Source organism: Cebus imitator, unplaced genomic scaffold, assembly GCF_001604975.1.
Source record: "Cebus imitator isolate Cc_AM_T3 unplaced genomic scaffold, Cebus_imitator-1.0 Scaffold425, whole genome shotgun sequence".
Lineage (NCBI taxonomy): Eukaryota > Metazoa > Chordata > Mammalia > Primates > Cebidae > Cebus > Cebus imitator.
This window is the reverse complement of record NW_016107740.1, coordinates 679,987-701,690: the sequence shown is the minus strand read 5'-3', so window position 1 is coordinate 701,690 and position 21,704 is coordinate 679,987. Positions and strand designations below refer to the sequence as shown.

The 21,704-nt window shown below is 38.3% G+C and overlaps 1 protein-coding gene across 7 annotated transcripts in view; it reads right to left on the bottom strand.

The window, feature by feature from the left end:
* Positions 1–21,704, bottom strand: part of APBB2 (amyloid beta precursor protein binding family B member 2) — a 405,358-nt gene that overhangs the window by 323,023 nt on the left and 60,631 nt on the right. For all 7 annotated transcript variants that reach the window (XM_017509868.2, XM_037731837.1, XM_017509866.2 and 4 more), the window contains exon 2: positions 13,535–13,690. The gene's annotated coding sequence lies outside the window, so the exon portion shown is untranslated. The remainder of the gene's footprint in view (positions 1–13,534; positions 13,691–21,704) is intronic.

The following is a 21,704-nucleotide window of genomic DNA, read 5'->3' as shown; positions in this document are numbered from 1 at the left end:
CAGTTTCTACCTCCTTGGGGATCCTGTGGCCTTCGGCACCCGCACCACTTATTTCAGCCCTTCAACTACTTCACATCATAAGGGCCCAAATACACTGTATGTCACCAAAGAACAAGCGCCATCCCCTATGCTTCTCAGGCCCTGATGTACTGACACGGAACATCATAGCAAAACACGGAAGAGTTCAATGTTTTAATCTTTTTAATGTGTTTCCAACACATTAAAAGTATGGGGGCACTCACAAAGCTCCACATTTCTGCCTTCTCTTGAGGTAGCAGCAGATCATGCTACACTGGAGCCTCATTCCTGAACAGCAGAAGCGGGAAGCTGAGTGGTAGCTGTGCCCTTTTTCTCCACTCTATGCCCAAGTTCACTGGTTTACTTTCTGTTGGGTCCCTGTCTTGTTAGCATTTGAGTTTGCTAGCCCTGTATTAGGTACTGATTATCTTGAATTTTTAAATTATCAGATTCTTTTGGGAACTGACTATGTACCGAAGATAATATCAGTTTTTCCTAATTTATGATATCAAGTGACAATGGTGGTATTTTAGACTTTGCTATATTATAATTAATTACATATAAACACATACATACATGTGTATTTTACAAACTGTCTCCTCAATCTCCCTAATAGATTAAAATTCCTATACTATGGTTCACATGCCTTGAAATATAGGGGTTATGATTCCTGGCATGACTAAGTTTAAGGTCAGATATCAGCACAGAAGTTATAAAGAGAAGTAGATACAGCAAAAATAAATATTGCTGAGTTGGATGAGGTATTTAACAAACCATTTTAGGAAAATACGTTTCTAAAATTTTTATAAATTAGAAAAATAACATTGTTTACTGATTTTTAAACATAAAGCTGGGCACTGTGGCTCACGTCTGTAATCCCAGCAGTTTGGGCAGCTGAGGCAGGTGGAACACCTGAGGTCAGGAGTTCAAGACCATCCTGGCCAAAATGGTGAAACCGCGTCTCTACTAAAAACACAAAAATTAGCCAGGCATGGTGGCACAGGCCTGTAGTCCCAGCTACTCAGGAGGCTGAGGCAGGAGAATCAACTTGAACCTCCTGGGAGGTACAGGTTGCAGTAAGCTGAGATCATGCCGTTGCTTTCCAGTGTGGGCACAACAGAGCAAGATTCCTTCTCAAAAACAAACAAACAAACAAATAAACTTCAGGTATTACATATTGAAATATGGATAAAGGCTAGCATAATGCCTTTCTTCTCCAGACTACCATCAACTACATTCTAAAGAAAAATTTCCATCTTCGTATCTATTATTAAATTTCAGCATTCAAGCTAAGACCAAAGGAGGTAAATCACACCACAGAAAAACGAACACAACCGTCTCCAGACAAGTGTATCAGAGTTGAAGAGTTAAGCAGCTACTGCGACCAGAAGAGTTTAGAGGAGTCATCTCCTTTGACCTGCCACCTTTGTTGAAGGGTTTTAATTAAGAGAAAAGCAAAATCTGAACACAGAAGTCAAAAGACATTTAAAAAGTCACACTGACTTTATCTGTGCATCAGTCATCACTTCAAGTCCAAACAGGCAGGCCTTTCTTAGCAAACAGCTTTCTTGATTAGCAATCAGATTCTGGAGGCTTCCATGGCCTTTTCCAGCCCTGCAGTCTAAAAAGCAAATACAATTCAGTCCAAAGCTCCTTTGAAAGCAAACAAACAGAGCATAAAGGTACACCTTCAAACACACTTCAGCAAGATCAGATTCTTTGTCCTTCAAATTACATTTGGGAAATATCTTTTTCCTTTCTATTTTTCAACTCCATCCATGTTTTAATTAATAAGCTTTCATGAGAACATTTGCTAGCTATATGCTTAACCACTCTTCCCATAAAAATTGCTTACTTCCTCTGAACTCCAAGAGGACAAGAAAAATTGACAAATGAACATTAGAAAAAAAATTGCAATGTTTTAAAAAAACATTTAGTAGGGTTTTATAAAATACATTAAAACTAAAGCAAAACAGTACATAATCATACTGCCTAGCTAGCCCCTGATTTTTTTTTAAAGGAAAGAAAAATAAATGAATATAGTTAGAAAATTCATATTATATAGAAAAGAAAGAAAAAGAAAAGTGTTCCAGTTTATTAACAGTGATACTGTACATCTTTTTTAGGGAAAAAATGTATGCACCAGCATATATACCTTTTTTTAAAAAAAATATATACAAAAGGAAATGGTAATCACATGATTCTACAAAACATTTTTTTCATTTTTTATATGTATGTATATATGTGTGTATATATATCTTATAAATTTTTCCAAAGGAGCATACATACAGAACTACTTCATTCTTTACAAACATGCTACAATATAACATATAAATATCTTGGCACAGTTTTAAGTGAACATATTTATGACATTGCTGGTGATTTTAAGTTCTGAAAGACATCACCAAATTGCTTTTGTGTGTCTATTTCAGAAGATAATTTAATCTCAAACAGAAGTTCCTTTTTTGCATGTGTTGTAAGTATCACAACTGACCTGCTATGCCTCAAACTGCATCTCAGAACTGCCAGACAATCAACCCCTAGCAGAACAAGTCAAGCTCTTCTAGACAACACAGACTCTGTGAATCAAACCAGAAATGTCTATAAAAAGCTGAAGGTTGGCAATCACAGCTTTGGAAAGGGTTCTGTGTAGCTTAACCTTTCCATTTGTTAGTTTCTATACTTTATGTGTAAGAGGCAGACACAGCGGCTAGAAAAGGCAGAAAGGGATTAACATCTACTAGGTACTTAACTAAGAATACTATCAGTTGAGATTACTAGGAAAGCAGCAGATTGACCAGACTCTCAAATCATCATAGAGGTAAATACCTTGGTCCCTCTCTCCCCACTGAAAAATTCTAGGCAGCTCCAAACAAGGGAGTGCAGAGTAATGGGGAGGGGAAGCCAGGAATGTCCAAGGCGTATCTTCTTCCTTCCTTCTCTAAGCAGCTGCTTAGGAGTATCTGATTCCCCCAGCCACCAAAATACCTCTGAGTAATTCACTGCAAGTTGATGGAGTGGATGGCTGGGCCACATACCTAGCTATAAAACCCAGAACACACTTTCCTTTTTTCTAGAGAATCTTGCTCTGTCACCCAAGCTGAAATACAGTGGCTCCATCATTGCTCACTATAATCTTGACCTCCTGGGCTTAAGCGGTCCTCCACCTCAGCCTCTTGAGTGGCTAGGTTTATAGATATGTGCCATTATACCTGACTATTTTTATTTTATTTTATTTTTTGTAAAGACAGGTTCTCTCTATGTTGTCCAGGCTGGTATAGAACTCCTGGCCTCAAGTGATCCTCCTCCTGCCTCAGCCGATTACAGATGTGAGCCATCGTGCCCAGCCAGGACAAACTTTTTAAACATTCCCTGCATTTCTCTTTCTACCTCTAAGGGTCTAATGAGATATTTTCTCAGGCAAAAATGCTTGAAAATCCACAAAATGCCACTTTTCCAAATTAACCTATATTCAAATTAACTAACCTCCTTGAAAATGTCAAAGCAATCTATTCATACATTATGTTTAGGATTTTATTATCTTATTACTTATAATAATAATAAAAATATATAAAGAAAGATACATATAGAGAGAATTTGCTCTGCGTGAACCACTTCATGGGCAGTGCTTTGATTTAAACAACTATATCAAGGAGTTTCTGAATATCTGGATTCAAATTTAAATTAGTAGATGTAAGACTTGAACAAAAATCGATCTCTCCAATCCTGAGCTTCTCTAAAACTGGGTAACACTGTCTCTCTCAAAGGACTGTTGTGAGGATGAAATGAAGTCTGCCCTGTCCCCTCGCTCCACCCCCATAAGATACTGACAAAGTGCTTAGTACTTAGCAAACCGCACATGCAACCTCTCTCACTTGGAATTTTAACTGATTTGCACTGAAATAACACAAATTCAACATTCCTTATCACTCATATGTTAATGTATGCCCAAGACTAGTGGTCATTTTCAATCCTATCTTAGAATAATTCTATTTTAGAATAATCAAGGATCTAAAGTCGTGATTGGAACTCCAGACTTTTTACTTCTGAGAGAATTCATTCCTGAAGTCACTAATTACTGTCTTACTTTTCATAGACTCTGTGACACTTTAACCAGACACCAGAAAAAAGCCACAGCAGTAACAAATTAACTATATTCTTGAGCCCTCAAAAAAATATCAACCTTATGAGACCAAGCACAGCATAGTTACTATGATTCTAAAAGCTGTCCTCAAAGGGCCTCAGATGCATGATGATTACATTGAAAACTATTTTCTTTCATCCTTACAGAGAGTACACTAGCAAACTGCAAACAAAGATTTTTTATGCAAGCCAGACCAATGTTGATACTTGGTTTTTCATAAATTGTTAGGTGCTTTTACATAGACACTATCCAAACCAGTAGACTATTTTGGTTTATGAATGAAACCAAGGATCAATGCTTATTTGAGTAGATAATAATCAATTTGGAAATTTCAGAAACTTTGAATAGTTATCATGTCATTCGTATAGATCTTATTTGAATAATATAATCAAATTAAATATTTTATGCATCACAGATTATGAAACAGTACTGTTTGTTCTTGTATCAGTAATTACAGTAAAATAAATAACTGTAGGTCACTCACATATGGTATCTTTGAAAGCTTTTAAAGGAAACCCATACTTCATAGATTATTTAACATAAAAAAGACAAGTAAAGTATTAAAAGATATATTATTCCAAACTCTGTTAATGTATTTATCATAAACATCCTCATTATAGATGTATACTAAATTGTGGTTGTACTAAAGAAGCAAGTTCCAGGCATTCTTTTCTTTTTGAGACAGGACCTGGGTCTTACTATGTTGCCCAGGCTGTTCTCAAGCTCCTGGGCTCAAGCAATTCTCTTGCCTCAGCCTCCTGAACAGCTGGGACTATAGATACATGCCACCACACCCAGTCCCCAGACACTCTCTTCATTCTGGTGTTGACTCAGTGAATATAACTAGGTTGATCTGATTTTGCTTCATCTGCAACAGATGATCATAAACAGGCCAAAGCCTTCACGAATGTAATTGTACCACAACTCAAACTTCAGTGGTTCAGTCATTCTGAATCCCAACTTCAGTTGGCAAAAGGTTCTACTCAAAGTAAACGACGGTTAAGAGGTTACCCTCACCCAGCCATATTTTGATTCAGTTCCCAAAAGAAAACAAGAACAAGAAGACCATATCTACACTCCTCATGGAGTCATTCTGTGAATAGGTCACAAAGATGTTAAAAGGGGCAACAGAGAGAAAGAAAAGATTTAAAGAAGTAACTGGGTTAAAAGTTTCATAACACCTATTTCCAGGGACCTAGAGCTATAAATGAAAGCTTGCCTATGGCTTTGACTTTAAATGAACAATAAAAAGAATAATTCCATGTTGCTCTAGAGATATGGTTTTAGGAAATAATATTATCAGCCAAAGGACTTCCCAGGAAAGTAAAAGGGCCAGGTAACACACATGTCAGTTGCCATCAAGCTGGTCTACCCAGGTTGAAATGAGAAGATTACAAAGAAAGCAGGAAGCAGATAAGCCATCCTGAGAACTGAGCCCTCCGGGAACTAGGAGGCATGGCTTGACCTACTAACGGCACTGCAGAAAACAGGTTCCAAATCTAATAGCGTGACTGTAATCTCCAATTAAAGCCCAGCAGCAATAGCTCAGCTATATACCAGAGAAAGGAAACATCTCTGCATTTCGCCAAGACTACATTTAGATTTTTTTCACATTAAAAATAAGTCATGTCCTAAACAAAATTATGATTTTATAAGAAAACAAGACAAAATAGTCAACTAGATTCCAAACATCACAATAAAGCACTGACTTTTAAAAAATTTCCTTTTCAATGTTTATGTATTCATAACATAGTTATAACTAAATAAAATATACAAATTTGCAATCTTCACATTTCTAATATAATTATTTTAATGTCTTCACAGTTAGCTATTGAGAATCATACTAATACAAAGATAAAAACAGAATAGGTAAATATAAAAATACAGCCAGCATTTTATGTTATGACAAATGTCCAACTTTCATAACACACATAGAATTATACTATGTTACCATACCCACACAAGAGATTTTAATTCATAGGTTTTCTATTTAGTAAAATAATAGTTTTGTGATATAAGACCCAATTCATGTCAACATTAATGAAAATACTTGAAATAATATGCCAGCCTTGTAAATCCTTTATTTAGTAGTTACTGGCAATGATTAAGACAGAGATAATGAAAAACTTAATGTGTTTTATTCAAATGCAGAACAGGCATAAAAATGATTACCACTTTTATGAAAAACAAAGCACTACTTAAAGTCATATATATAGTAATCTGGAAAATACATCTTGATTGATTCCACATAGTCATCTACCACATTAGATTTCTATAATTATCCCAAAGAGAAATCACCAAATACTAGTACTTCTAACAGACTGACTCATAAAGAACAGAGAGGAAAAGTAGGAAAGGTACAACAGAATTTTTTAAACGGAGACATTGCATCTGAAGTCCAATTCTTAAACTAATTTTTTTCATAGAAAAATTTCATTGCAAAAACCTAAGTACAGTGTGGTACTAGCAAAAGGATAGATGGTAAACCAAAGGAACAGAATTGAGAGTACAGAAAGAAAGCCCTTACATTTCTGGTCAATTGATTTGCTACAAAAAAAGTCAAGTCAGTGGGTAAAGATTAGTCTTTTCTGCAAATGCTGCTGGGACCTATATGCAAAAAAAAATTAAAATAAAAAATAAATAAACCAAATAAAATAAACATAGACCCAAACCTCACACCATACACAAAAATTGACCCCAAATAAATCAAAGATCAAAATGTAAAGGGTAAAACAATAAAGTTTTAGAAAGAGGCCGGGCGTGTAGAGACAAGCAGATCACAAGGTCAGGAGATCGAGATCATCCTGGCTAACACGGGAAAATCTCATCTCTACTAAAAATACAAAAAATTAGCCGGGCATGATGTCAGGTGCCTGTATTCCCAGCTACTTGGGATGCTGAGGCAGGAGAATCACTTGAATCAAGGAAGTGGAGGTTGCTGTGACGCGAGATCACGCCACTGTACTCCAGCCTGGTGACAGAGTAAGACTCCATCTCAAAAAAAAAAAAAAAAAAAAAAAAAGTTTTAGAAACAGAAACTTTTCAAGAGCTTTGATTCACTAATGAGTTTTTAGAAACATCAAAATCTTGAGCTTTGAAAGAAAAATAATAATAAACTGAACTTTGTTACAATTAAAAACTTCTAAGCACCAAACAGCACCATAAAGAAAGTTTATAAACACACAGTTTCCCATATTGATACAATTTATCAATAATTAAAATTTACAGTATTTCACTGTTGGAGGGAAAGACACCATTAAACAACTAGAGCCTAGAAGAAAATATGTGGAAATCATATATCCAATAAAGGGCTTATGTCCAACTATATACAAAGAGAGACAAATAACCCAATATAAAAATGGGCAAATCTACAAAGAACTTAAACAGATTTACAAGAAAAAAATAAACAACCCCATCAAAAAGTGGGCAAAGGATATGAACAGATACTTCTCGAAAGAAGACATTTATACAGCTAACAAATATATGAAGAAAAGTTCATCATCACTGGTCATTAGAGAAATGCAAATCAAACCCACATTGAGATACCATCTCACGCCAGTTAGAATGGAGATCATTAAAAAGTCAGAAAACAACAGATGCTAGAGAGGATGTGGAGAAACAGAAATACTTTTACATGGTTGGTGGGAGTGTAAATTAGTTCAACCATTGTGGCAATACCGCAAGGATCTAGAACTAGGAATACCATTTGATCAGCAATCCCATTACTGGGTATATACCCAAAGGATTATAAATCATTCTACTATAAAGATACATGCATACGTATCTTTATTGCCACACTGTTCACAATAAGAAAGACTTGGAACCAACCCAAATGTACATCAATGATAGGCTGTATAAAGAAAATGTGGCACATATACACTATGGAATACTATAAGGCCATAAAAAAGGATGAGTTCATGTTGTTTGCAGAGATGGGGATGAAGCTGGAAACTACCATTCTCAGCAAACTAATACAAGAACAGAAAACCGAATACCGCATGTTCTCACTCCTAAGTGGGAGTTGAACAATGAGAACACATGGACACGGTGGGGGGAATATCACACGCCACTGGGGCCCGTCAGGGGTGGAGGGCTAGGAGAGAGGTAGCATTAGGAGAAATACCTAACGTAGATGATGGGTTGATGGGTGCAGCAAACCACCATGGCATGTGTATACCTAAGTAACAAACCTGCACATTCTGCATATGTACTCCAGAACTTAAAGTAATAATCATTAAAAAAGTGATCATCTGTCCAAAGAAGATATAGGAGTGACTAAGAATCTCGATGGCTGAATGAACAAGTCAACTACAGGACGACAAATTTCATCTTTATCATCTTTTGTTCTTATCAAAAAGCTACGTGACAGAATGATTTCACTGGAAACTGTAAAGCACCTAACTTTGTATTTCTCACATCACAGTCAAGTTTTCAAATCACTGCAAAAATAAATAATACAACATACAGATTGGATAAGAAATAAAACTGTATCTTCAGATGACACAATCTGGTATAGACAAAATACTAGGAAAGTCATACACATAAAAAACTATCAGTGTTGATAAACAGGTTCAACATGGTTGCAGGAAACAAGATCATTATACAGAAACCAATGCATTTCTATACATGAGCTACAAATACTTTGAAAATAATTACTTTCTTGATTTATAAAGGCATCAAAAAGAAAACAAATTACTTAGGAATAAATTTAACATGGAAGTATTAGACTTGTACCCTAAAAGCAATAAAACACTGTTGAAAGAAATTAAAGAAGACTGAAAGAAAAGGAAACATATCCCATGTTCATGTATCAAAGCTCTTAATACTGACCTAGAAAGTCAACATAACCCCTATCAAAAGGCTGGTTCAACATTCAAAAATCAATTAATATCATCCATCCTATGAATAAGCTAAAGAAGAAAATCATGATCATATGAATAGTTACATAAAAAGCACCTGACAAAATCCAACACTCTTTCATAATAAAAAGTCTCAGCAAACTAGAAATAGAGGGGAAATTTGTCAACTTGATAAAGAACATTTACAAAAAACCTAGAACTAACATCATATGTAATGGTGAGAAACTCAAATGAGTTAAAAACTTATCCACATAAAAATCTGCACATGAATGTTTCCAGCAGTATTATTCACAACTGCCAAAACTTGGAAGCAACCAAGATATCCTTCCATAGGTGAATGGATAAACGGTGGAACAACCATATAATGGAATATTATTCAGTGCTTTAAAAAAAAGTGAACTATCAATTCATGAGAAGACATGGAGGAATCTTGAATGTACATTGGTAAGTGAAAAAGCCAATCTAAAAAGTCTACCTATTGTGTAATTCTAACTATACGGCATTGTGGAAAAAACAAAACTCTGAGGACAGTAAAAAAGATGAGCAGTTGTGATAGAATATTGTTTGCCAGGAAAAAAAGAAAAAAAAAAGATGAGCAGTGGCCAGGGGTTCAGAAAGAAGAAAGGAACTGGTGGAACATGGGATTTTTTTTTTTTTTTTTTTTTTGAGACGGAGTTTCGCTCTTGTTACCCAGGCTGGAGTGCAGTGGCGCGATCTCGGCTCACCACAACCTCCGCCTCCTGGGTTCAGGCAATTCTCCTGCCTCAGCCTCCTGAGTAGCTGGGACTACAGGCACGCGCCACCATGCCCAACTAATTTTTTTTTGTATTTTTAGTAGAGATGGGGTTTCACCATGTTGACCAGGATGGTCTCGATCTCTTGACCTCGTGATCCACCCGCCTCGGCCTCCCAAAGTGCTGGGATTACAGGCTTGAGCCACCGCGCCCGGCTCTTTTTTTTTTTTTTTAAATAGAGTTTCACTGTGTCCAAATAGAGTTTCACTGTGTCCCCAGGCTGGACTGCAGTGGCACGATCTCAGTTCACTGCAACCTCTACCTCCTGGGTTCAAGCAGTTCTCCTGCCTCAGCCTCCCGAGTAGCTGGGACTACAGGCACAGGCCACCATGCCCAGCTAATTTTTGTATTTTTAGTAGAGACAGGGTTTCACCATGTTGGTCAGGCTGGTCTCGTCTCTTGCCTCGGCCTTCCAAAGTGTTGGGATTATAGGTATGAGCTACTGCACCTGGCCAAACATGGGATTCTTTTATGCCCGTGAAACTATTTTGTATGATACTGTAATGGAAATACAAGTTACATATTTATGAAAGCACACAGAACATATAAGACAAAGAGTGAACCTAATATAAACTATAGATTTTAGTAATGATAATATATCAATATTGGCTCATCAATTATAATAAATACACCACACTAGTGCAAGATATTAATAATATAGGAACTTGCAGTTATATGGAAACTCTACTTTCTGCACAAATTTTCTGTAACATAAATTTCCCCAAAACAAAATGTAATTACAAAAAATAATAATGAAAACTCTATCATTAAAAAGAGGAAATAAGTCTTTAAATTCATTTAATTATCCATAGAATAGAAAGCTACTGAGGTTCTGGTGAGAACAGCAGCTGTTACCTTGTCATGTTAAAATTAACTCCAGACGGCTTTCTGCTAACCTCTCATTTGGCTAGGCCTTAAACAATTGTATTCAGAGTAAATAAACAAGATTCTACTACTACCAACCTCTGAAATTATCTTCCTTATCTGCAATTTACTTAACTATAGGCTCTGGAAAGCATTCCCTTCTGTTAGACTCAAAAAGCAAGTAATTGAATTAAATCTATTTTTTTAAATGTTCCTAAAGACTTAATCCTTTTTCTCCCATGTTAAATAATTGCCCACTCTGCTAGTCTACCACCCAACAGAATTCCTAATTCCATCTCTGTTCCCATAAAACTTTGTTCTTATCTCTAGAGATAAATTGTCACACTGCTTATTAGCCATGTGAATACTTATCTGGCCTATCCCCTACACCAGGAGTCCCTGGTACCAGTCCATGGCCTGTTAGGAACCAGGCTGCACAACAGGAGCTGAGCAGTGGGCTAGTGAGCAAAGTTTCATTTGTATTTACAGCCACTCCCCATCACTCACGTTACCTCCTGAGCTCCCACTCCCAACAAATGAGTGGCTGCGTTAGATTTTCATACAAGCACAGACACTAGCATGAACTGCACATGTAAGGTATCTAGGTTGCACACTTCCTATGAGAATCTAATGCTTCATTATCCATCACTGTTTCCCATCATCCCCAGATGGGACCATCTAGTTGCAGGAAAACAAGCTCAGGGCTCCCCCTGATTCTACATTATAGTAAGTTGAAAAATTATTTCATTATAGAAAACAATGTAGTAATAATAGAAATAAATGTAATGTGCTTGAATCATCCTGAAACCATCTCCCCACACCCCACCCACCATTTGGAAAAATTGTCTTCCACAAAATTAGGCCCTCATGCCAAAAAAAGTTGCAGACTGCTACCCTACACCATGAGTCCCTAAAGACAGGGACTATGCCACAGTCATTTTACACTAAGACCTCACTCCTGTAAGGCAGCACCAATTAGGATATTTTGGATGTAAAAGACAGACACCTAAATCGGATTCACTAGCTATCCTGCCAGGAAAGGGAAACAGGAGATGCTGGGTTTAGGCACTGCTGAATTGTTGGACAAAAATGTGTGTGTGTGTGTGTGTGTGTGTGTGTGTGTGTCCCTTCACTTAGGCACTGCTGAATTGTTGGACAAAAATGTGTGTGTGTGTGTGTGTGTGTGTGTGTGTGTGTCCCTTCACTTAGGCACTGCTGAATTGTTGGACAAAAATGTGTGTGTGTGTGTGTGTGTGTGTGTGTGTGTGTGTGTGTGTGTCCCTTCACTTCTCTTCCTCCCAATCTCTTTTCCTCCATCTCCCTGCTTTGATTTCTCCTGTGTTGTCATTTTCAGTAAGGTTTTCCCTAAGACATAGTAAAAACTGCCACTAGCAGCTCCAGCTTAACAAACTCCCAAAAGGCAAAACCTCTTCAATAGTTGCAATGAGAGTACTAGGGCCTCTCCATAGACAGGTGTGACCCTTACTGGCTGTATTAGTCCATTTTCACACTGCTGATAAAGATATACCTGAGACTGGGCATTTTACACAAGAAAGAGGTTCAATGGACTTACAGTTCTGTGTGGCTGAGGCAGCCTCACAGTCATGGTGGAAGGCAAGGAGGAGCTAGTCAGGTCTTGCATGGATGGCAGCAGGCAAAAAAAGGGAGAGCTTGTGCAGGGAAACTCGCATTTTTAAAACCATCGGATCTCATGAGACTTATTCCCTATCACAAGAACAGCGCAGGAAAAATCCACCCCCATAATTCAATCACTTCCCACTGGGCTCCTCCCATGACATGTGGGAATTGTGGGAGTTAAATTCAAGATGAGATTTGGGTGGGGACACAGCCAAATCATATCACTGGCCATGCTTATGTTACATGTCCATAACTGAGTCAGCAGGGTCACCTCCTCTAACTACACAGGGTGAAAATGAGGCAAGGGCAATTGCCCAGGGAAAATCTGGATGATTTATTAAAAGATAGAGGAAGGATGCAGGGTGGACAAAGTCAACCTTCACTACTTCACAGATTCTGACAGACTGCTTATGTAGAAAGCTGACTTACCCACTAAATGTCCAATAGAAATGGTCTGCAATGTCTGTCCCTGTACAATATATGTTTTCAAAATGAATTATATTCCCTTTTCTGCTTCATATGGGGTTATCCGTGCTGTTTCACTCTCCTGGCCCACAGTGAGACTATTTTGCATTTATTTAAACACCTATGTTTTTCAGGACATTTTTCCTCCCCTGTCACACGTAAGTATCTTAATGCCAAATGCACACACTGCAGAAAATGAATGTGTTGGTGACTTTTGTTTGGGGAAAGATAAGAGTATATAAAATCTGGCCAAGCAGACCAGAAGCTCACAGCCAGAATTACCCCAACAGAAATGGCAGGTCTCCATGCCCCACACTTCAAAGTGTGAAAACACAAATGAATGCAAGTCTTTGAAAGTACAAATGCAACTCCAGGAAGCTGGATGCATGCAAAATAAAGCTTTCTCTCCAAAATAAAGCCAAGATAATTGAGGTTGGTATAGGTGGCTTCTGGTTGTGGCTTCTTTCAATATTTCTGCCAAGGTTCTCCTCTCTTCTCTGAGGGAGGAGAGGAAGATGTGGAGGAGATGGGACAGAGGAAAGGAAAAAGGAAAGGAGGAAAAGGAAGACAACATTACACTATACACAAAAGGCTGTCAGACTATATTTGCAATTTACACAATGCTGGGACTCTCACAATAACTGAAAATAATCATTTGGGGTGGGTCTCCACAATGCGCATGGAAGGAACAAAACAACTTTTCCCTATCCAGCCCAATCCATTTTATCCAGCCTCTCTTATCTTATACCAACCTGATTTTGCTTAAATTATTGTCGGCCTCAGCTTTTCACAGGAGCTTTCTTTTATGGATTTTCCATCCAGCAAATGTTTCTGTTCCACGGCTGGGCAGATCTAACCACAGCATGCTTGGCTACAGACCGCAGCAGCTCGCCCACAGCAAATCCAACCTGGGGGGGCAAAGGCCAGAAGCCATTATAAGGACTCAAAGTCACCAACTTTCTCTCTCTCAAGGGCACATATTTGGCAGGATAACCTCAAACATCTTCCAAACATTCAAAATCATTAATGAACACAGACAACAGCTTACAAGGTATCCTAAAGACAAGTGTGGGCTATTCTGAGAGGAGGATTAAAGTATTTAATTATTTATTGAAAAGGTTTGGCCTAGTGATTATGCTCTGTTTGTGGAAAACTGAAAAGCCAGATGTTTTAATTAACCATGGAAAACACAAGCTACAAGTAAAATTTCATGAACACACTGATCTGCCCCGTGGAAAACCACAGGAATGTTCTGGCAGGGTTCAGTCTGAATTCTTGGGACACAGAGGGCTGGAATCATTCCCCTTAGGAACTCAAAGAGAAAATTAACTTGCTCAATATGCTTTAAAAAGTAAAGTGAAACCCAGATTTAATCTCAAATATAAAACATTTCAGGACTTCAAAGGGTACCACAAAAAGACACAGAAGTGGGGGCTATGAGAAAATTCTAATGTGGTTCAGGATTTAGAATATATTTACATTGCAATGTGAGGGTGTAACAGAAAATATTAAAGGTTACATAATCCAAAGCGGAAATGAATAATCTTTCATTTCCTAATAGAGGAAATTATATATGAAACCAATATTCAACAAGTAAATCATAAATATTATCAAATGTATAATATGACTGGGCAAAAGGAATTCCTTAACTATCCTACTGCCAAACATGTGGCCTAGCCCACAGGCACTACCATGCTTTAGCCAGAGGAATCGGGGCTTCCAGAAAACCAGTGCTGACATAACTTATGCTCACTGGTGGTACAGCTAGCAATTCTGGCACAGAAAACTCAATCAGGGAATCGTATGCAAGCAATTAGTGAATAATAAGAGCTAACAGATTAAGAAGTCTTTATTTGTTAATAATAGTAAGTTATGACAACATCTATATATGCCAAATATTGAAAGCCTATTCAAGAGGAGACAGGAGAAATGTTATTTTCAGATACAGGGTCCACAGTTCTATTTCCGTAAGTCAAAACAGTCCTCGTCACAAGTGTGCCAAGCATAATATTACATTAATCTCTACCTTCAGTTGAAACCTCAGTCCCAAAAATCATCTCAAAAGGAACATAGCAGAAAAAAAGCAAGATATCAAATTATATGTGTATGGTATGATCCCAATGTTGTTCTACAAGTTGAGTGCATATAATCTAAAGACACCTAAGTGTGAACAACAGCACTTCTGAGTTATGGAATGGAAAGCTATTTGTATTTTCTTTTTGGTGTTTTCTAAATTTTCTACAATTAACATGTATTGCATGTAGAATTAGAGTATTTATAAATAAGGGGTTTCTTTTAAGACTGCAGGAATACAAATCAGAAATGGGGTATCTATGCTACATTAGCCCAATCCTTGGTCTGCCTCTTATCTGAACAGTTAATAAATGAAGAAATACTTGTCTGATCACTGAAGTTCTTAATTTAGATGTTCAAAACCCAAGTATCCAGTAACACTTGCAGTTATGAAAAACACTTTCCTAGAAATAAAAAATTATTTTTTACTCTGCAAACTTGCCACGACACAAAACCAGTTATTTCCCTCCCTTATCTATCACATCCTGGGCAGCGGTGGCTTACGGCTGAGGGAGGCTGAGACCAGAGGATCACTTAAGCCCAGGCATTCAAGACCAGACTCAGCAACAAAGAGGGACCTTGTCTCTACAAAAATTTTAAAAAATCAGCCGGGCACACACCTGTGGCCCCAGCTATTTAGGAGGCTTAGGTGGGAAGATCACTGCAGCCTGGGAAGTCAAGGCTGCAGTGAGCCATGATCACGTCACCATATTCCAGTGTGGGAGACAGAGTGAGACCTTGTCTCAAATACTTAAATAAATTAAATCAATAAAGAAAAGATTACCTCCTGGTGTTACCTACTCACAGGAGCAGGGCCCTTAATGACCCCTGCCACACTCATTTCTGCTGCTCTTAGCATCCTGAAAAACACAAGACACAGTGGCGGAATCTTTACACTAGGGGCCTTGGCAACCCATTGCTCCAAGAAGCCTGTGCCCAGATAGGTAAAATCTTTCCCTTAGCCACACAGCCAGCAAAGCAGGAATGAGATTCCAGATCATTTGCCTCCACTTTGACCAAGTGCCCTTTCTACCACTATGACATTTTAGCACACACTCTTGGAAATAAAATTTGTACAAATCACGTGCAGGTATTAAATTCATACCTGCAAAACCAGAAGAACAAGACAGAAATTTATTCTACCAGAAATGAAATGCATGCAGGAGAAAAAGTGAAGACTCAATCCTAGGCTAAAAAAGGCACAGCTCTGCCCAGAACATGTTCAACTGAAGAAACAATGAGTGCACTGTGCTTGGGCAGCAGGTGTCCTGAACAGAAACTGCCTATCATACCGAAAGCTTTCTGGTCCTAGGACCGGCCCTGTTGATAACACTACAGTCCCACTGCTCAAAGAAGAACAAAAGGCTTTCAACAAGATAAAACTACACCTGTACCACCACCTGTGAGAGACAGGAAAGATGCACGCACACCAGTGTTAGAAATAATAAGTGTCTGAAGGCATCAAGTCCGGCCTTTTACTTCCAAAATGACCCATGTCTTAAGGGAAAGACATTAGTGGTCTCAAAAATTAAGAGATGCCAGACACGGTGAGTCATACCTGTAATTCCAGCACTTTGAGAGGCTGAGGCAAGACGATTGCTTGAGCCCAGGAGTTTGAAAACAGCCTGGGAAACATAGTAAGATCCTATCTCTACAAAAAATTTTTAAAATTAGACTGGTCACGGTGGCTCAGACTTGTAATCCCAGCTCTTTGGGAGGCTGAGGCAGGCAGATAACTTGAGGCCAGGAGTTCAAGACCAGCCTGGCCAACATGGCAAAACCCTGTCTCTACTAAAAATACAAAAATTAGCCAGGCATGGTGACACATGCCTGTTATCCCAGCTACTCAGGTGGCTGAGGCAGGAGAATCACTTGAACCCCGGAGGAGGAGGAGATTACAGTGAGCTCAGATAGCGCCACTGTACTCCAGCCTGGGCAACAGAGTGAGTCTGTCTCAAAAAAAAAAAAAAATTAGCTGGGTATGGTGGCATATGCCTGTGGTCCAGCTATTCAGGAGGCTGAGGTGAGAGGATCCTTTGATCCTGAGTGTTTGAGGCTGCAGTGAGCTGAGATCTCACCACTGCATTCCAGCCTGGGCAAGAGAGTAAGACCCTGTCTCAGAAAAACAAAAGAAATAAAGAAAACAACACAGTCACTAGTAATTAAAATAATCCTAATCCTTCATCTCTTATGTCCACATAGCCCTGGAGAATGAGGGGGCCTTTTTCTCTTTTCTTCAAGATTATTTCTTTGAAACATCGCTTACTTCCCCTTTTTGCTTAGCGTCTACCTATGGTGTCCACGCCACACCAGTCAGAAACCTAGGAGTTGCACAAAATGGGAAAAGCCTGAAAAGCCAGGGGAGAGAGGAGGACAGATGGCAATGACAAACTCAGAAACACTCCCTGAAAGGCCTTTATTGAGCTCCCTTCTTGTCATCCTTTCTCGACTGTGCAGCAAGGCAACAAAGGCATGAGCTGTGAGGCTGCTCATAAAGCCGCAGCCCGCGCTGATGTGATCTGGCTTTGTGAGAGCCCGAACAAACACAATGGCTCTGTCCTGCCTCAACTGAGAAGTCAGGCGCTGCGTGAAAAAAGAAAATGCTTTCCTCCACCCCAAACCACTTCTCAAATCCCTATCATATATTCCCAGGACTGGATCCTGAAGGCAACACAATGTCAACCATTTACTTATTCCCTTCTATGCCTCAGTTCTAACACTAAACATCAATGTCCACAGCAGGCAAACGGAATCAGGTTCTTGTTGGTATTTTACAATGAAATAATAGCTTTGTGGTGAATATTGTTCCAGTAACACTTTAAAGTCATTTGTAAAAGAATGAGGGTTAAGTTTAAATGTAGCAATCTGATAAAATAACCTCTGACCCAAGAATCACAAAGTAGACTGAAGCTTGCTGAAGTCACCAAATTATCTTTCTCCATAGAAGACAAAACAGAAATGAGAACTGGATTTGATTCATAGATTGTGAAATCCTTTCTTACTCAGAACCTTGGTCATATGTCACTTAGTCTTCGGCTTCAATGAATGGCTCTGGCAAAATGTGCACCCAAACACTGCCAACATTTGAGGATCTTCAATGTTTGGCCAGCATTTTTTTTTCTTTGAGATGCAGTTTTGCTCTTGTCTCCCAGGCTAGAGTGCAGTGGCGCAGTCTCATCTCACTGCAACCTCCACCTCCTGGGTTCAAGCGATGCTCCTGCCTCAGCCACCCAAGTAGCTGGGATTACAGGCGCATGCCACCACACCTGGCTGATTTTGTATTTTTAGTAGAGATGGGGTTTCAACATGTTGGCCAGGCTGGTCTTGAACTCCTGATCTCAGATGATCCCCCCCACCTTGTCCTTTTTTGTTTTTTCTAATGTCACAGGGAAGGTTTCTCCTTCCCAAGCCTGATTCCAGAAATATCCACCAAGCCAATTCAACACAGCTGAAATTTCTATGTCAAAATGACCAAATGACCCGAGAGACAAGGCAAGAAGAAACACACTGGAGTCCACTCCTCCCGTGGCTATGAAAATTTGTTTTATTTTGGGAACCACTGATTTACTGCATTTACTTACTAAAAAATAAAGTCTTGGAATATTTATATTATAAAACTTAGATGTATAGTATTGATAAATTTACAGGTTAAAATGTCTGGGAAAGAAGAATAAAAATTGAAGGAATGAGGGCTCATCAAAAAAAAATTTTATTTCAAAAAGAATCTATCATAGGTACTCATCACAGGTAACCAAGAAAGAACTGTTATGAAAACCCAAACCAGCATCCAACAAAGTTTGTGACTGATGATGACATTAGGGCAGTTTGGAAAAGGGTTCATGTAATAACTTTCCCTATAAGGTTTCAAGTAAGGGAAGGGGAATATTAATTAATTAATAGGTTCACTAATGTTTTTAAAGCTGTTCTGAAACAAAGGATGAAGAAATTAACAGATTTAGAGGTTGTGGTTCTAGCTCTACTACTTATGACCCAAGGATGACTAACAGCCTCTTTAACCTCTGTTCCATCATCTATAAAACTAAGATGATCCTATCAGCCAACCTCACGGGGCTGTCAATCATTCAAACTGAATATGAAAGCATCCCTGAAACTATAAAGCACTATATATTCATCCAGCAAATATTTACTAAGAAACTACTATGCTGCCAGATGTGGCACTATAGATACAACCATGAACACTAATCCACAGCTCTTTCTGCCTGGGCCGACTCTAAGGGAAGCTGTGATCTACGAGAAGACTCAGGTGGCTAAAGGAACGTGCAGGCAGTATCTAATAAGAATTCCATACAAACGCCAGTATTGCGACATTCCCAGTACTTCTGGAAGGAGGTTTATCAGTGAAAAGTGATAGTGTGATTTTTAACTTTGGTTGCTTAATTGTTAGCTCATTCATTTAGTACTTTTTTTTTTTTTTTTAATCAAGCAATCACCATGTATCAGGTACCATTGTAGGTGACGGAGATTTGGCACTAAAAAAAATTTCTGCTTTAATGGGGCTGACATTTCGTCATTCTTCACCTGTAGGAAATACAAAATACATATAAGAGATAGATACAAGAAGCAATGCTACGTCTGCTGCAATACAATGATTTTTTTTTTAAACCAAAGTATCCACCCAAAAGTGTTAAAAGGAATATTCTAATTGATCTGTATGTAGCAAAATATTTTATTTATTTTAATATCCAGGCCACATTTTATAATATACCAAATAACTACCACCATATGAAGGGCGCTCTTAGGTTTGAGGGATTATAATTTATAAGTGTTTTAGCATATAATGGAACACTCACCCTCACTTTTTTTTACCCCAAGAAAAAAGAACACATGCTGAAATGTATCCAGTAATAACCCCAGTTTTAACAAGGGAAATATCAGTTATTTTAGAAGTATTTCCTGTGGTCATTATTTTAAGGGGTAAAAAAAAACTGAATTATTTATTCTAGAAACTAAACTGAAGTTCAACTTTAACATGCCAAAAGTCTGCCTTAGTAAAATTTCTTTTTAAAAAAAAAAAATCTGTTTTATTTAATTAAAAGTCCTGAGAACTAAGCTGTGCAAGACATGTCAGCCCTACAGTACAAATGATTCAATATGGGGTGGAGGGGAAAGGGCTAAGGAAAGAGGGGTGAAAGAAAGAGAAGGGAAGGCACAGACGTGAAGATCTACACATTAATCTATAATAATCTGAAAATCCATGCACTCAACAATACTAAAATCCAATGTTCAAAATATTGCATAGCAAGGAAGAATGCGAATATTGAGGGAAAAGTGACTAAGATCTTACTCAACTCCAGAGCAAGGGTACCCAAACCTGGGTGCTATGATTTGACTGTGTCCCCACCCAACTCTCATCTTGAATTGCAGCTCTCATAATCCCCATGTGTCCTGGGAGGGAGCCAGTGGGAGGTAATTGAATCATGGGGGCAAGTTTTTCCCATAGATGTTCTTGTGATAGTGAGTAAGTCTCCTGAGATCTGATGGTTTTATAAAGGGTAATTCCCCTGCACACATGCCTGCCACCATGTAAGACGTGTCTTTGCTCCTCCTTTGCTACCATGATTGTGAGGCATCCCCAGCCACGTGGAACTGTGAGTCTATTAAACCTCTTTTTCCTTATAAATTATCCAGTCTCGGGTATTTCTTCATATCGGTATGAAAACAGACTCGTACACTGGAGTTCTTACATAAAATACAAAGCCCAAGTACTCTGCATCATTTTTCAACTGCTCCCAGATGATGTTAATACAACCATAGTTGGGAACCACTGATTTATTGTATTTACTTAATGAGAAAAAGTACTGGAATACTTTTATTACAATAATGGGTAACTGTTTTTGCTGAGTGCTTTTCATTAGTCTTCACACCCATCCTGAGGTAGGAAGTGTTATCATGCCTGTTTTTAAAAGGAGAAACTTGAGCACGAAAAGGTCAAATAACTTGACTGGTGTTACACAGCTTTTACATCAAGGGCCTGGGATTTTAATCCAGATCTTATCTGTCCTATATTTTCTTAGCATTCTGATCTGGTGAGCTTTAGCAAGCTTACAATCTTTCTTCCATGATAGTCTAAGGAAGTTATATGACTACTCATCTTATTAATATACCATAGGCATTAATGTTTTCTGAATTTAAATCCCCAAATGTACTAATAAATTACATAATTCAAGAGGGTGTGAAAAACATGTATTAAGTGTTGTCTATTTAGAGCATTGGGGAAGTAGTAGGCTAGGTCTGCAGTTATTTTGATTGCCTTCCAATTTAAGATTAGTAAAAGGCATGCTTCCAATCTTAGGGAATAAATGTTCCTTCATCAAAACTAGACTACCTAGAAAGAAGCTGGAAACAGTGAATTCTAGGTCATTAGGAATTACTGACAAAGCTAACACCTTTTCACTATTCCATGCTTTCATTAGTCATTCCTTCTATCTATACTGCCCTGCCCTGCTACTCTGATGTACCAATTCTTTATTCCTCAAGGTCCAGCCCAGATATTACCGCCTTCATGAGGCCTTCTTCGATACAGTGACAGAAATAATTCCGAAAGGCTTTGCAATTTTCATTGCTTCTCCTATCATACATAGCAAGCTGGTATAATATATATGCCTTATCCTGAAAGAAGAAGCTCTGCAACATCTCACCTCCTTGCCTTCTTTTTTTTTTTTTTCTTTTTTTTGAGATGAAATCTCGTTCTGTTGTCCAGGCTGGAGGGCAATGGCAAGATCTTGGCTCACTGCAATCTCCACCTCCCAAGTTCAAGCGATTCTTCTGCCTCAGCCTCCCGAGTAACTGGGACTACAGGCGCCTGACATCACGTCTGGCTAATTTTTG